The following is a 12,988-nucleotide window of genomic DNA, read 5'->3' as shown; positions in this document are numbered from 1 at the left end:
TGTATCAGCGCAGTCAGGATTTACACCTCTGGAGTCGCTCTGAACTGAACTCGTGTTTTGTCAAGTCAGTATCCAGGCAGTGTCCTATACTGTGGCCATCAGCTTTGGCCAGGTGTCTGCCAAGTAGCAATGAGATCACACTGGCTGTGGCCTGAAATGATGTTTTGATGTCCTGAAGGTAGCTGGACTGTGTTTTAGACTGTGCTCACTACTGCAGTATCTGACAACTACCACAAAACCTCTGAAAAAAAGTATCACAGAATCAAGCAGGTTGGAAGAGGCCTCCAAGATCATCCAGTCCAACCTAGCACCCAGCCCTAGCCAATTAACCAGACCATGGCACTATCCAGGCTTTGCTTGAACACCTCCAGGGACGGCGACTCCACCACCTCCGTGGGCAGCCCATGCCAATGCCAACCACTCTCTCTATGAAGAACTTCCTCTTAACATCCAGCCTAGACCTCCCACGGCACAACTTGAGACTGTGTCCCCTTCTTCTGTTGCTGGTTGTCTGGCAGAAGAGACCAACCCCACCTGGCTACAGCCTCCCTTCAGGTAGTTGTAGACAGCAATGAGCTCTGCCCTGAGCCTCCTCTTCTGCAGGCTGCACACCCCCAGCTCCCTCAGCCTCTCCTTATAGGGCTGTGCTCCAGGCCCCTCACCAGTACTGAGGTTGAAGAGGCTTCTGATGTCATCTGCTGCAGAAGGTGACCTTGTCACAGATGAACCAAAGATAAAGCCCCGAGTAGTGTGCCACCTGCTGGAGACACTACTGAATTGGCAGCAATGAATATTGTCTTGTTGGATGAATATTGGTTTTGTTGGATTCTATAATCATAGAATCAACCAGGTTGAAAGAAACCTCCATGATCATCCATTCCAACCTCTAGGAGATCCTTTCAGCCTCAGGCATAGGTGGCAGGATCACGTGCAGTGGCAGTTTCTCCAGGCCAGCAGCTGCTCTGGATGTGTAGACGAAGTTTTAGTCTTCAGGACATCAGCCTGGACCCCATGAGCTTCCTGATCGTTTCTGTGGTTCATTCTCCATCCTCTAGCTTGAGGGTCCAGTTAGCATGGCTGTCACCTACCTGTATTAAGAGACACTTGATGGGGCTGTGAATCTTACCTTTGAAAGAACAGCACTGAAGTGTATGCTTTCAGAATGCAAGGTGAGGCTGAACTGCCCTGAGAGCAGCTAAGGAGCACAACGAGGAGGTTATTGTTAATAGCACTTCTGTCTCGGCTGTAGTGTGAGAGGAGCTGCAGTGCCTGACATGGTTTCTTCTCCTGATGTTATACAGGGTTCCCTCTGCTTATACCATAACAGAAGTGAAGGCATGTACTTTTGGAGGGGCTTTTTTGAGGTCTGTAGAGGCTGTGGCCCTCATTTTCTGAACTCTCCATTGTTTTCTTCGCTTGAGGCTTTCCTGCACTTTTAGTAGCCTCCCTCTTTGTGTTACAGGCTCACATTAGTGCCAAGAGGGGTAACGTTGCCACACAGCAGCCCCCATCCTGGCTCCTCTCCCCTCATCAGCCCCACAACATTTCAAACCAAAAAGCTGTTAAGTGCAACACACGTGGCCCAAATTATGCCAGATTGCAAACGGTCTTGCTCCACCTGCCAGCTCATCAGCCCCGGGCTCAGCAGAACGACATCCACCTGCGCTAGCCCCAGCTCCTCATTTACCCGGAGCATGCTCAGAGCAGGGCCAGGTGGTTTTCAGCCCGCGGCATGCGCGCTGTGGCTGCGGACTTCTCCCCACAGTAACTGCAGGTATGTTTTTTTTCTGGTTTGCTATGAATAGGTGTGCAAAAAGGTTACATCTACAAGGTGTGTAGCTGGGGAGAGCTTGGGGTTGGAGCCTGTGTATGGTGGTGCAGCCCCCGTGGCGTTGTAAGGAGCCCTTTGCTGGTGGCGCTGGCGGGCGGGCGGGCGGCGCAGGCCTCATGGCGCCGGCCGCATGGCGCCTTCCTCGCCTCTACGCTGCACCGTGTGGCAGCTGCTGGAGAGCCCATCCTGGGACGTGGGGCAAGGGCAGCAGTGACTGCTGGGGCAGCCTGGGGTGTGCCCCCCTTTTGTGGGAAGGTGATTGTTGCTTACAGGGCTTTGAACTGCGTGTGTGGTGAGCGGGGGATCTTTAGTTGCCCCGTGGTGCATTTTGATAGCTGTGGTGAGGTCAGTGCCTGTTTGCATTAGAGCAAAGCAGCATAAACCAGGTCGCCTGTGCTGTGGGAACCCATGGGACCGCGCTGCAGCAAGCCTGGGCCCCCTCTCGTGTGTGCTGTTTATTTGTTCCCTTTGTCACTTACGGAACATCAGAGCTGTTTCTGTTTGGCGTGTGTGAGGAGCGCGGCTGCCTCGTGTGGGAGGGTGCTCAGGGCAGCCCTCAAACGCCTGGGCAAGCCATGAGCCTGGCTGCTGTGTGCCCCTCGGTTTAGCGAGAGACAGCTTTCTGCTCCAGCCTGCCCCACCCGCCGTGGGCACGGAGCTTCGAGCTGATGAGCTGCTTCCCAGACTTGTCTTGTGCTCCGCTGAGATGGAAGTGGAAAGTAAGGCTGCAGAGAAGGACGCAGCTGGTGCGGCTGTGGTATTTAGCACCGCCACTGGGGGAGGGGTTTGACTGCAACAGGCATAGAGGGTACAAAGAATATCAGCAAATAGGAATGTTTTGCACCTACAAGATTGCGTCTTTTGCTCCTTCTGTTCTATCTCACCACAACGTCCCTGATGCAGTGTGGAAGCTGGAGAGCATAACCTGTGCTCTTCCTGAAAGGCAGAATGAGTAACAGCCTGCGAGGCATCCACAGGTGGCATAATTAGAGTAACTGAATTCCTAACATGTCTGCCAGAGCAGATACAGAGATGCTTCTCTGCACAGCCATACCTGCAAACTAAATGTGCTCAGACTTTGCCTTCTTTCCTCCCATCGTTTTTTCCCTGTACTCCTCTTTTTTTTCCCTGTACTCCTCTTTTTTTTCCCTGTACTCCTCTTTTTTTTCCCTGTACTCCTCTTTTTTTTCCCTGTACTCCTCTTTTTTTTCCCTGTACTCCTCTTTTTTTCCCCTGTACTCCTCTTTTTTTTCCCTGTACTCCTCTTTTTTTTCCCTGTACTCCTCTTTTTTTTCCCTGTACTCCTCTTTTTTTTCCCTGTACTCCTCTTTTTTTTCCCTGAACTCCTCTTCTTTTTCCCTGTACTCCTCTTTTTTTTCCCTGTACTCCTCTTTTTTTTCCCTGTACTCCTCTTTTTTTTCCCTGTACTCCTCTTTTTTTTCCCTGTACTCCTCTTTTTTTTCCCTGTACTCCTCTTTTTTTTCCCTGCACTCCTCTTTTTTTTCCCTGCACTCCTCTTTTTTTTCCCTGCACTCCTCTTTTTTTTCCCTGCACTCCTCTTTTTTTTCCCTGCACTCCTCTTTTTTTTCCCTGCACTCCTCTTTTTTTTCCCTGCACTCCTCTTTTTTTTCCCTGCACTCCTCTTTTTTTTCCCTGCACTCCTCTTTTTTTTCCCTGCACTCCTCTTTTTTTTCCCTGCACTCCTCTTTTTTTTCCCTGCACTCCTCTTTTTTTTCCCTGCACTCCTCTTTTTTTTCCCTGCACTCCTCTTTTTTTTCCCTGCACTCCTCTTTTTTTTCCCTGCACTCCTCTTTTTTTTCCCTGCACTCCTCTTCTTTTTCCCTGCACTCCTCTTCTTTTTCCCTGCACTCCTCTTCTTTTTCCCTGCACTCCTCTTCTTTTTCCCTGCACTCCTCTTCTTTTTCCCTGCACTCCTCTTCTTTTTCCCTGCACTCCTCTTCTTTTTCCCTGCACTCCTCTTCTTTTTCCCTGCACTCCTCTTCTTTTTCCCTGCACTCCTCTTCTTTTTCCCTGCACTCCTCTTCTTTTTCCCTGCACTCCTCTTCTTTTTCCCTGCACTCCTCTTCTTTTTCCCTGCACTCCTCTTCTTTTTCCCTGCACTCCTCTTCTTTTTCCCTGCACTCCTCTTCTTTTTCCCTGCACTCCTCTTCTTTTTCCCTGCACTCCTCTTCTTTTTCCCTGCACTCCTCTTCTTTTTCCCTGCACTCCTCTTCTTTTTCCCTGCACTCCTCTTCTTTTTCCCTGCACTCCTCTTCTTTTTCCCTGCACTCCTCTTCTTTTTCCCTGCACTCCTCTTCTTTTTCCCTGCACTCCTCTTCTTTTTCCCTGCACTCCTCTTCTTTTTCCCTGCACTCCTCTTCTTTTTCCCTGCACTCCTCTTCTTTTTCCCTGCACTCCTCTTCTTTTTCCCTGCACTCCTCTTCTTTTTCCCTGCACTCCTCTTCTTTTTCCCTGCACTCCTCTTCTTTTTCCCTGCACTCCTCTTCTTTTTCCCTGCACTCCTCTTCTTTTTCCCTGCACTCCTCTTCTTTTTCCCTGCACTCCTCTTCTTTTTCCCTGCACTCCTCTTCTTTTTCCCTGCACTCCTCTTCTTTTTCCCTGCACTCCTCTTCTTTTTCCCTGCACTCCTCTTCTTTTTCCCTGCACTCCTCTTCTTTTTCCCTGCACTCCTCTTCTTTTTCCCTGCACTCCTCTTCTTTTTCCCTGCACTCCTCTTCTTTTTCCCTGCACTCCTCTTCTTTTTCCCTGCACTCCTCTTCTTTTTCCCTGCACTCCTCTTCTTTTTCCCTGCACTCCTCTTCTTTTTCCCTGCACTCCTCTTCTTTTTCCCTGCACTCCTCTTCTTTTTCCCTGCACTCCTCTTCTTTTTCCCTGCACTCCTCTTCTTTTTCCCTGCACTCCTCTTCTTTTTCCCTGCACTCCTCTTCTTTTTCCCTGCACTCCTCTTCTTTTTCCCTGCACTCCTCTTCTTTTTCCCTGCACTCCTCTTCTTTTTCCCTGCACTCCTCTTCTTTTTCCCTGCACTCCTCTTCTTTTTCCCTGCACTCCTCTTCTTTTTCCCTGCACTCCTCTTCTTTTTCCCTGCACTCCTCTTCTTTTTCCCTGCACTCCTCTTCTTTTTCCCTGCACTCCTCTTCTTTTTCCCTGCACTCCTCTTCTTTTTCCCTGCACTCCTCTTCTTTTTCCCTGCACTCCTCTTCTTTTTCCCTGCACTCCTCTTCTTTTTCCCTGCACTCCTCTTCTTTTTCCCTGCACTCCTCTTCTTTTTCCCTGCACTCCTCTTCTTTTTCCCTGCACTCCTCTTCTTTTTCCCTGCACTCCTCTTCTTTTTCCCTGCACTCCTCTTCTTTTTCCCTGCACTCCTCTTCTTTTTCCCTGCACTCCTCTTCTTTTTCCCTGCACTCCTCTTCTTTTTCCCTGCACTCCTCTTCTTTTTCCCTGCACTCCTCTTCTTTTTCCCTGCACTCCTCTTCTTTTTCCCTGCACTCCTCTTCTTTTTCCCTGCACTCCTCTTCTTTTTCCCTGCACTCCTCTTCTTTTTCCCTGCACTCCTCTTCTTTTTCCCTGCACTCCTCTTCTTTTTCCCTGCACTCCTCTTCTTTTTCCCTGCACTCCTCTTCTTTTTCCCTGCACTCCTCTTCTTTTTCCCTGCACTCCTCTTCTTTTTCCCTGCACTCCTCTTCTTTTTCCCTGCACTCCTCTTCTTTTTCCCTGCACTCCTCTTCTTTTTCCCTGCACTCCTCTTCTTTTTCCCTGCACTCCTCTTCTTTTTCCCTGCACTCCTCTTCTTTTTCCCTGCACTCCTCTTCTTTTTCCCTGCACTCCTCTTCTTTTTCCCTGCACTCCTCTTCTTTTTCCCTGCACTCCTCTTCTTTTTCCCTGCACTCCTCTTCTTTTTCCCTGCACTCCTCTTCTTTTTCCCTGCACTCCTCTTCTTTTTCCCTGCACTCCTCTTCTTTTTCCCTGCACTCCTCTTCTTTTTCCCTGCACTCCTCTTCTTTTTCCCTGCACTCCTCTTCTTTTTCCCTGCACTCCTCTTCTTTTTCCCTGCACTCCTCTTCTTTTTCCCTGCACTCCTCTTCTTTTTCCCTGCACTCCTCTTCTTTTTCCCTGCACTCCTCTTCTTTTTCCCTGCACTCCTCTTCTTTTTCCCTGCACTCCTCTTCTTTTTCCCTGCACTCCTCTTCTTTTTCCCTGCACTCCTCTTCTTTTTCCCTGCACTCCTCTTCTTTTTCCCTGCACTCCTCTTCTTTTTCCCTGCACTCCTCTTCTTTTTCCCTGCACTCCTCTTCTTTTTCCCTGCACTCCTCTTCTTTTTCCCTGCACTCCTCTTCTTTTTCCCTGCACTCCTCTTCTTTTTCCCTGCACTCCTCTTCTTTTTCCCTGCACTCCTCTTCTTTTTCCCTGCACTCCTCTTCTTTTTCCCTGCACTCCTCTTCTTTTTCCCTGCACTCCTCTTCTTTTTCCCTGCACTCCTCTTCTTTTTCCCTGCACTCCTCTTCTTTTTCCCTGCACTCCTCTTCTTTTTCCCTGCACTCCTCTTCTTTTTCCCTGCACTCCTCTTCTTTTTCCCTGCACTCCTCTTCTTTTTCCCTGCACTCCTCTTCTTTTTCCCTGCACTCCTCTTCTTTTTCCCTGCACTCCTCTTCTTTTTCCCTGCACTCCTCTTCTTTTTCCCTGCACTCCTCTTCTTTTTCCCCTGCACTCCTCTTCTTTTTCCCTGCACTCCTCTTCTTTTTCCCCTGCACTCCTCTTCTTTTTCCCTGCACTCCTCTTCTTTTTCCCTGCACTCCTCTTCTTTTTCCCTGCACTCCTCTTCTTTTTCCCCTGCACTCCTCTTCTTTTTCCCCTGCACTCCTCTTCTTTTTCCCTGCACTCCTCTTCTTTTTCCCCTGCACTCCTCTTCTTTTTCCCCTGCACTCCTCTTCTTTTTCCCTGCACTCCTCTTCTTTTTCCCCTGCACTCCTCTTCTTTTTCCCCTGCACTCCTCTTCTTTTTCCCCTGCACTCCTCTTCTTTTTCCCCTGCACTCCTCTTCTTTTTCCCCTGCACTCCTCTTCTTTTTCCCCTGCACTCCTCTTCTTTTTCCCCTGCACTCCTCTTCTTTTTCCCCTGCACTCCTCTTCTTTTTCCCCTGCACTCCTCTTCTTTTTCCCCTGCACTCCTCTTCTTTTTCCCCTGCACTCCTCTTCTTTTTCCCCTGCACTCCTCTTCTTTTTCCCCTGCACTCCTCTTCTTTTTCCCTGCACTCCTCTTCTTTTTCCCCTGCACTCCTCTTCTTTTTCCCCTGCACTCCTCTTCTTTTTCCCCTGCACTCCTCTTCTTTTTCCCTGCACTCCTCTTCTTTTTCCCCTGCACTCCTCTTCTTTTTCCCCTGCACTCCTCTTCTTTTTCCCCTGCACTCCTCTTCTTTTTCCCCTGCACTCCTCTTCTTTTTCCCCTGCACTCCTCTTCTTTTTCCCCTGCACTCCTCTTCTTTTTCCCTGCACTCCTCTTCTTTTTCCCTGCACTCCTCTTCTTTTTCCCTGCACTCCTCTTCTTTTTCCCTGCACTCCTCTTCTTTTTCCCTGCACTCCTCTTCTTTTTCCCTGCACTCCTCTTCTTTTTCCCTGCACTCCTCTTCTTTTTCCCTGCACTCCTCTTCTTTTTCCCTGCACTCCTCTTCTTTTTCCCTGCACTCCTCTTCTTTTTCCCTGCACTCCTCTTCTTTTTCCCTGCACTCCTCTTCTTTTTCCCTGCACTCCTCTTCTTTTTCCCTGCACTCCTCTTCTTTTTCCCTGCACTCCTCTTCTTTTTCCCTGCACTCCTCTTCTTTTTCCCTGCACTCCTCTTCTTTTTCCCTGCACTCCTCTTCTTTTTCCCTGCACTCCTCTTCTTTTTCCCTGCACTCCTCTTCTTTTTCCCTGCACTCCTCTTCTTTTTCCCTGCACTCCTCTTCTTTTTCCCTGCACTCCTCTTCTTTTTCCCTGCACTCCTCTTCTTTTTCCCTGCACTCCTCTTCTTTTTCCCTGCACTCCTCTTCTTTTTCCCTGCACTCCTCTTCTTTTTCCCTGCACTCCTCTTCTTTTTCCCCTGCACTCCTCTTCTTTTTCCCTGCACTCCTCTTCTTTTTCCCTGCACTCCTCTTCTTTTTCCCTGCACTCCTCTTCTTTTTCCCCTGCACTCCTCTTCTTTTTCCCTGCACTCCTCTTCTTTTTCCCTGCACTCCTCTTCTTTTTCCCTGCACTCCTCTTCTTTTTCCCTGCACTCCTCTTCTTTTTCCCTGCACTCCTCTTCTTTTTCCCTGCACTCCTCTTCTTTTTCCCTGCACTCCTCTTCTTTTTCCCTGCACTCCTCTTCTTTTTCCCTGCACTCCTCTTCTTTTTCCCTGCACTCCTCTTCTTTTTCCCTGCACTCCTCTTCTTTTTCCCTGCACTCCTCTTCTTTTTCCCTGCACTCCTCTTCTTTTTCCCTGCACTCCTCTTCTTTTTCCCTGCACTCCTCTTCTTTTTCCCTGCACTCCTCTTCTTTTTCCCTGCACTCCTCTTCTTTTTCCCTGCACTCCTCTTCTTTTTCCCTGCACTCCTCTTCTTTTTCCCTGCACTCCTCTTCTTTTTCCCTGCACTCCTCTTCTTTTTCCCTGCACTCCTCTTCTTTTTCCCTGCACTCCTCTTCTTTTTCCCTGCACTCCTCTTCTTTTTCCCTGCACTCCTCTTCTTTTTCCCTGCACTCCTCTTCTTTTTCCCTGCACTCCTCTTCTTTTTCCCTGCACTCCTCTTCTTTTTCCCTGCACTCCTCTTCTTTTTCCCTGCACTCCTCTTCTTTTTCCCTGCACTCCTCTTCTTTTTCCCTGCACTCCTCTTCTTTTTCCCTGCACTCCTCTTCTTTTTCCCTGCACTCCTCTTCTTTTTCCCTGCACTCCTCTTCTTTTTCCCTGCACTCCTCTTCTTTTTCCCTGCACTCCTCTTCTTTTTCCCTGCACTCCTCTTCTTTTTCCCTGCACTCCTCTTCTTTTTCCCTGCACTCCTCTTCTTTTTCCCTGCACTCCTCTTCTTTTTCCCTGCACTCCTCTTCTTTTTCCCTGCACTCCTCTTCTTTTTCCCTGCACTCCTCTTCTTTTTCCCTGCACTCCTCTTCTTTTTCCCTGCACTCCTCTTCTTTTTCCCTGCACTCCTCTTCTTTTTCCCTGCACTCCTCTTCTTTTTCCCTGCACTCCTCTTCTTTTTCCCTGCACTCCTCTTCTTTTTCCCTGCACTCCTCTTCTTTTTCCCTGCACTCCTCTTCTTTTTCCCTGCACTCCTCTTCTTTTTCCCTGCACTCCTCTTCTTTTTCCCTGCACTCCTCTTCTTTTTCCCTGCACTCCTCTTCTTTTTCCCTGCACTCCTCTTCTTTTTCCCTGCACTCCTCTTCTTTTTCCCTGCACTCCTCTTCTTTTTCCCTGCACTCCTCTTCTTTTTCCCTGCACTCCTCTTCTTTTTCCCTGCACTCCTCTTCTTTTTCCCTGCACTCCTCTTCTTTTTCCCTGCACTCCTCTTCTTTTTCCCTGCACTCCTCTTCTTTTTCCCTGCACTCCTCTTCTTTTTCCCTGCACTCCTCTTCTTTTTCCCTGCACTCCTCTTCTTTTTCCCTGCACTCCTCTTCTTTTTCCCTGCACTCCTCTTCTTTTTCCCTGCACTCCTCTTCTTTTTCCCTGCACTCCTCTTCTTTTTCCCTGCACTCCTCTTCTTTTTCCCTGCACTCCTCTTCTTTTTCCCTGCACTCCTCTTCTTTTTCCCTGCACTCCTCTTCTTTTTCCCTGCACTCCTCTTCTTTTTCCCTGCACTCCTCTTCTTTTTCCCTGCACTCCTCTTCTTTTTCCCCTGCACTCCTCTTCTTTTTCCCTGCACTCCTCTTCTTTTTCCCTGCACTCCTCTTCTTTTTCCCTGCACTCCTCTTCTTTTTCCCCTGCACTCCTCTTCTTTTTCCCTGCACTCCTCTTCTTTTTCCCTGCACTCCTCTTCTTTTTCCCTGCACTCCTCTTCTTTTTCCCCTGCACTCCTCTTCTTTTTCCCCTGCACTCCTCTTCTTTTTCCCCTGCACTCCTCTTCTTTTTCCCCTGCACTCCTCTTCTTTTTCCCCTGCACTCCTCTTCTTTTTCCCCTGCACTCCTCTTCTTTTTCCCCTGCACTCCTCTTCTTTTTCCCCTGCACTCCTCTTCTTTTTCCCCTGCACTCCTCTTCTTTTTCCCCTGCACTCCTCTTCTTTTTCCCCTGCACTCCTCTTCTTTTTCCCCTGCACTCCTCTTCTTTTTCCCCTGCACTCCTCTTCTTTTTCCCCTGCACTCCTCTTCTTTTTCCCCTGCACTCCTCTTCTTTTTCCCCTGCACTCCTCTTCTTTTTCCCCTGCACTCCTCTTCTTTTTCCCCTGCACTCCTCTTCTTTTTCCCCTGCACTCCTCTTCTTTTTCCCCTGCACTCCTCTTCTTTTTCCCCTGCACTCCTCTTCTTTTTCCCCTGCACTCCTCTTCTTTTTCCCCTGCACTCCTCTTCTTTTTCCCCTGCACTCCTCTTCTTTTTCCCCTGCACTCCTCTTCTTTTTCCCCTGCACTCCTCTTCTTTTTCCCCTGCACTCCTCTTCTTTTTCCCCTGCACTCCTCTTCTTTTTCCCCTGCACTCCTCTTCTTTTTCCCCTGCACTCCTCTTCTTTTTCCCCTGCACTCCTCTTCTTTTTCCCCTGCACTCCTCTTCTTTTTCCCCTGCACTCCTCTTCTTTTTCCCCTGCACTCCTCTTCTTTTTCCCCTGCACTCCTCTTCTTTTTCCCCTGCACTCCTCTTCTTTTTCCCCTGCACTCCTCTTCTTTTTCCCCTGCACTCCTCTTCTTTTTCCCCTGCACTCCTCTTCTTTTTCCCCTGCACTCCTCTTCTTTTTCCCCTGCACTCCTCTTCTTTTTCCCCTGCACTCCTCTTCTTTTTCCCCTGCACTCCTCTTCTTTTTCCCCTGCACTCCTCTTCTTTTTCCCCTGCACTCCTCTTCTTTTTCCCCTGCACTCCTCTTCTTTTTCCCCTGCACTCCTCTTCTTTTTCCCCTGCACTCCTCTTCTTTTTCCCCTGCACTCCTCTTCTTTTTCCCCTGCACTCCTCTTCTTTTTCCCCTGCACTCCTCTTCTTTTTCCCCTGCACTCCTCTTCTTTTTCCCCTGCACTCCTCTTCTTTTTCCCCTGCACTCCTCTTCTTTTTCCCCTGCACTCCTCTTCTTTTTCCCCTGCACTCCTCTTCTTTTTCCCCTGCACTCCTCTTCTTTTTCCCCTGCACTCCTCTTCTTTTTCCCCTGCACTCCTCTTCTTTTTCCCCTGCACTCCTCTTCTTTTTCCCCTGCACTCCTCTTCTTTTTCCCCTGCACTCCTCTTCTTTTTCCCCTGCACTCCTCTTCTTTTTCCCCTGCACTCCTCTTCTTTTTCCCCTGCACTCCTCTTCTTTTTCCCCTGCACTCCTCTTCTTTTTCCCCTGCACTCCTCTTCTTTTTCCCCTGCACTCCTCTTCTTTTTCCCCTGCACTCCTCTTCTTTTTCCCCTGCACTCCTCTTCTTTTTCCCCTGCACTCCTCTTCTTTTTCCCCTGCACTCCTCTTCTTTTTCCCCTGCACTCCTCTTCTTTTTCCCCTGCACTCCTCTTCTTTTTCCCCTGCACTCCTCTTCTTTTTCCCCTGCACTCCTCTTCTTTTTCCCCTGCACTCCTCTTCTTTTTCCCCTGCACTCCTCTTCTTTTTCCCCTGCACTCCTCTTCTTTTTCCCCTGCACTCCTCTTCTTTTTCCCCTGCACTCCTCTTCTTTTTCCCCTGCACTCCTCTTCTTTTTCCCCTGCACTCCTCTTCTTTTTCCCCTGCACTCCTCTTCTTTTTCCCCTGCACTCCTCTTCTTTTTCCCCTGCACTCCTCTTCTTTTTCCCCTGCACTCCTCTTCTTTTTCCCCTGCACTCCTCTTCTTTTTCCCCTGCACTCCTCTTCTTTTTCCCCTGCACTCCTCTTCTTTTTCCCCTGCACTCCTCTTCTTTTTCCCCTGCACTCCTCTTCTTTTTCCCCTGCACTCCTCTTCTTTTTCCCCTGCACTCCTCTTCTTTTTCCCCTGCACTCCTCTTCTTTTTCCCCTGCACTCCTCTTCTTTTTCCCCTGCACTCCTCTTCTTTTTCCCCTGCACTCCTCTTCTTTTTCCCCTGCACTCCTCTTCTTTTTCCCCTGCACTCCTCTTCTTTTTCCCCTGCACTCCTCTTCTTTTTCCCCTGCACTCCTCTTCTTTTTCCCCTGCACTCCTCTTCTTTTTCCCCTGCACTCCTCTTCTTTTTCCCCTGCACTCCTCTTCTTTTTCCCCTGCACTCCTCTTCTTTTTCCCCTGCACTCCTCTTCTTTTTCCCCTGCACTCCTCTTCTTTTTCCCCTGCACTCCTCTTCTTTTTCCCCTGCACTCCTCTTCTTTTTCCCCTGCACTCCTCTTCTTTTTCCCCTGCACTCCTCTTCTTTTTCCCCTGCACTCCTCTTCTTTTTCCCCTGCACTCCTCTTCTTTTTCCCCTGCACTCCTCTTCTTTTTCCCCTGCACTCCTCTTCTTTTTCCCCTGCACTCCTCTTCTTTTTCCCCTGCACTCCTCTTCTTTTTCCCCTGCACTCCTCTTCTTTTTCCCCTGCACTCCTCTTCTTTTTCCCCTGCACTCCTCTTCTTTTTCCCCTGCACTCCTCTTCTTTTTCCCCTGCACTCCTCTTCTTTTTCCCCTGCACTCCTCTTCTTTTTCCCCTGCACTCCTCTTCTTTTTCCCCTGCACTCCTCTTCTTTTTCCCCCATTCCCATTCTCCCTCCCTAATTAAGTTCAAGCCCTTATGCATCTCAACCAGGTTCAAATCTAAGCTGCCCCATGGCACAAGTGTAAAAAAAGTGCAACTTTGGCAGGTTCAGCCTTCATGGCCAGCTCTACTTTTGACCCTGTAATTCCAACCTGGGTATTAATAGAGGCAGGAGAGTGTGAGCCCACTCTAAGACTTTGCTTTTGAGATGACTTCTATTGTTCTATACAAGTGTTCAGGTTGGGGTTGTTTGGGTTTTTTTTTGTCCCCTCCTTTTTTTTTGTGTGTGGGTTTGGGGTTTCCTTTTCCTTTTTTTCTTTCCTTTCTTTAGGTTTTAAGCTTTGTTCACTTGCA

General features: G+C 49.0%; 1 protein-coding gene across 1 annotated transcript in view; it reads right to left on the bottom strand.

Annotated features, from left to right (window-relative positions):
• HHAT (hedgehog acyltransferase) overlaps positions 1-12,988 on the bottom strand; it is a 215,459-nt gene that overhangs the window by 35,987 nt on the left and 166,484 nt on the right. The window lies entirely within an intron of this gene.

The sequence above is a fragment of the Pogoniulus pusillus genome, chromosome 25 (assembly GCF_015220805.1).
Source record: "Pogoniulus pusillus isolate bPogPus1 chromosome 25, bPogPus1.pri, whole genome shotgun sequence".
NCBI classification, from domain to species: Eukaryota; Metazoa; Chordata; class Aves; order Piciformes; family Lybiidae; genus Pogoniulus; species Pogoniulus pusillus.
This window is presented reverse-complemented; position numbering and strand designations above follow the sequence as displayed.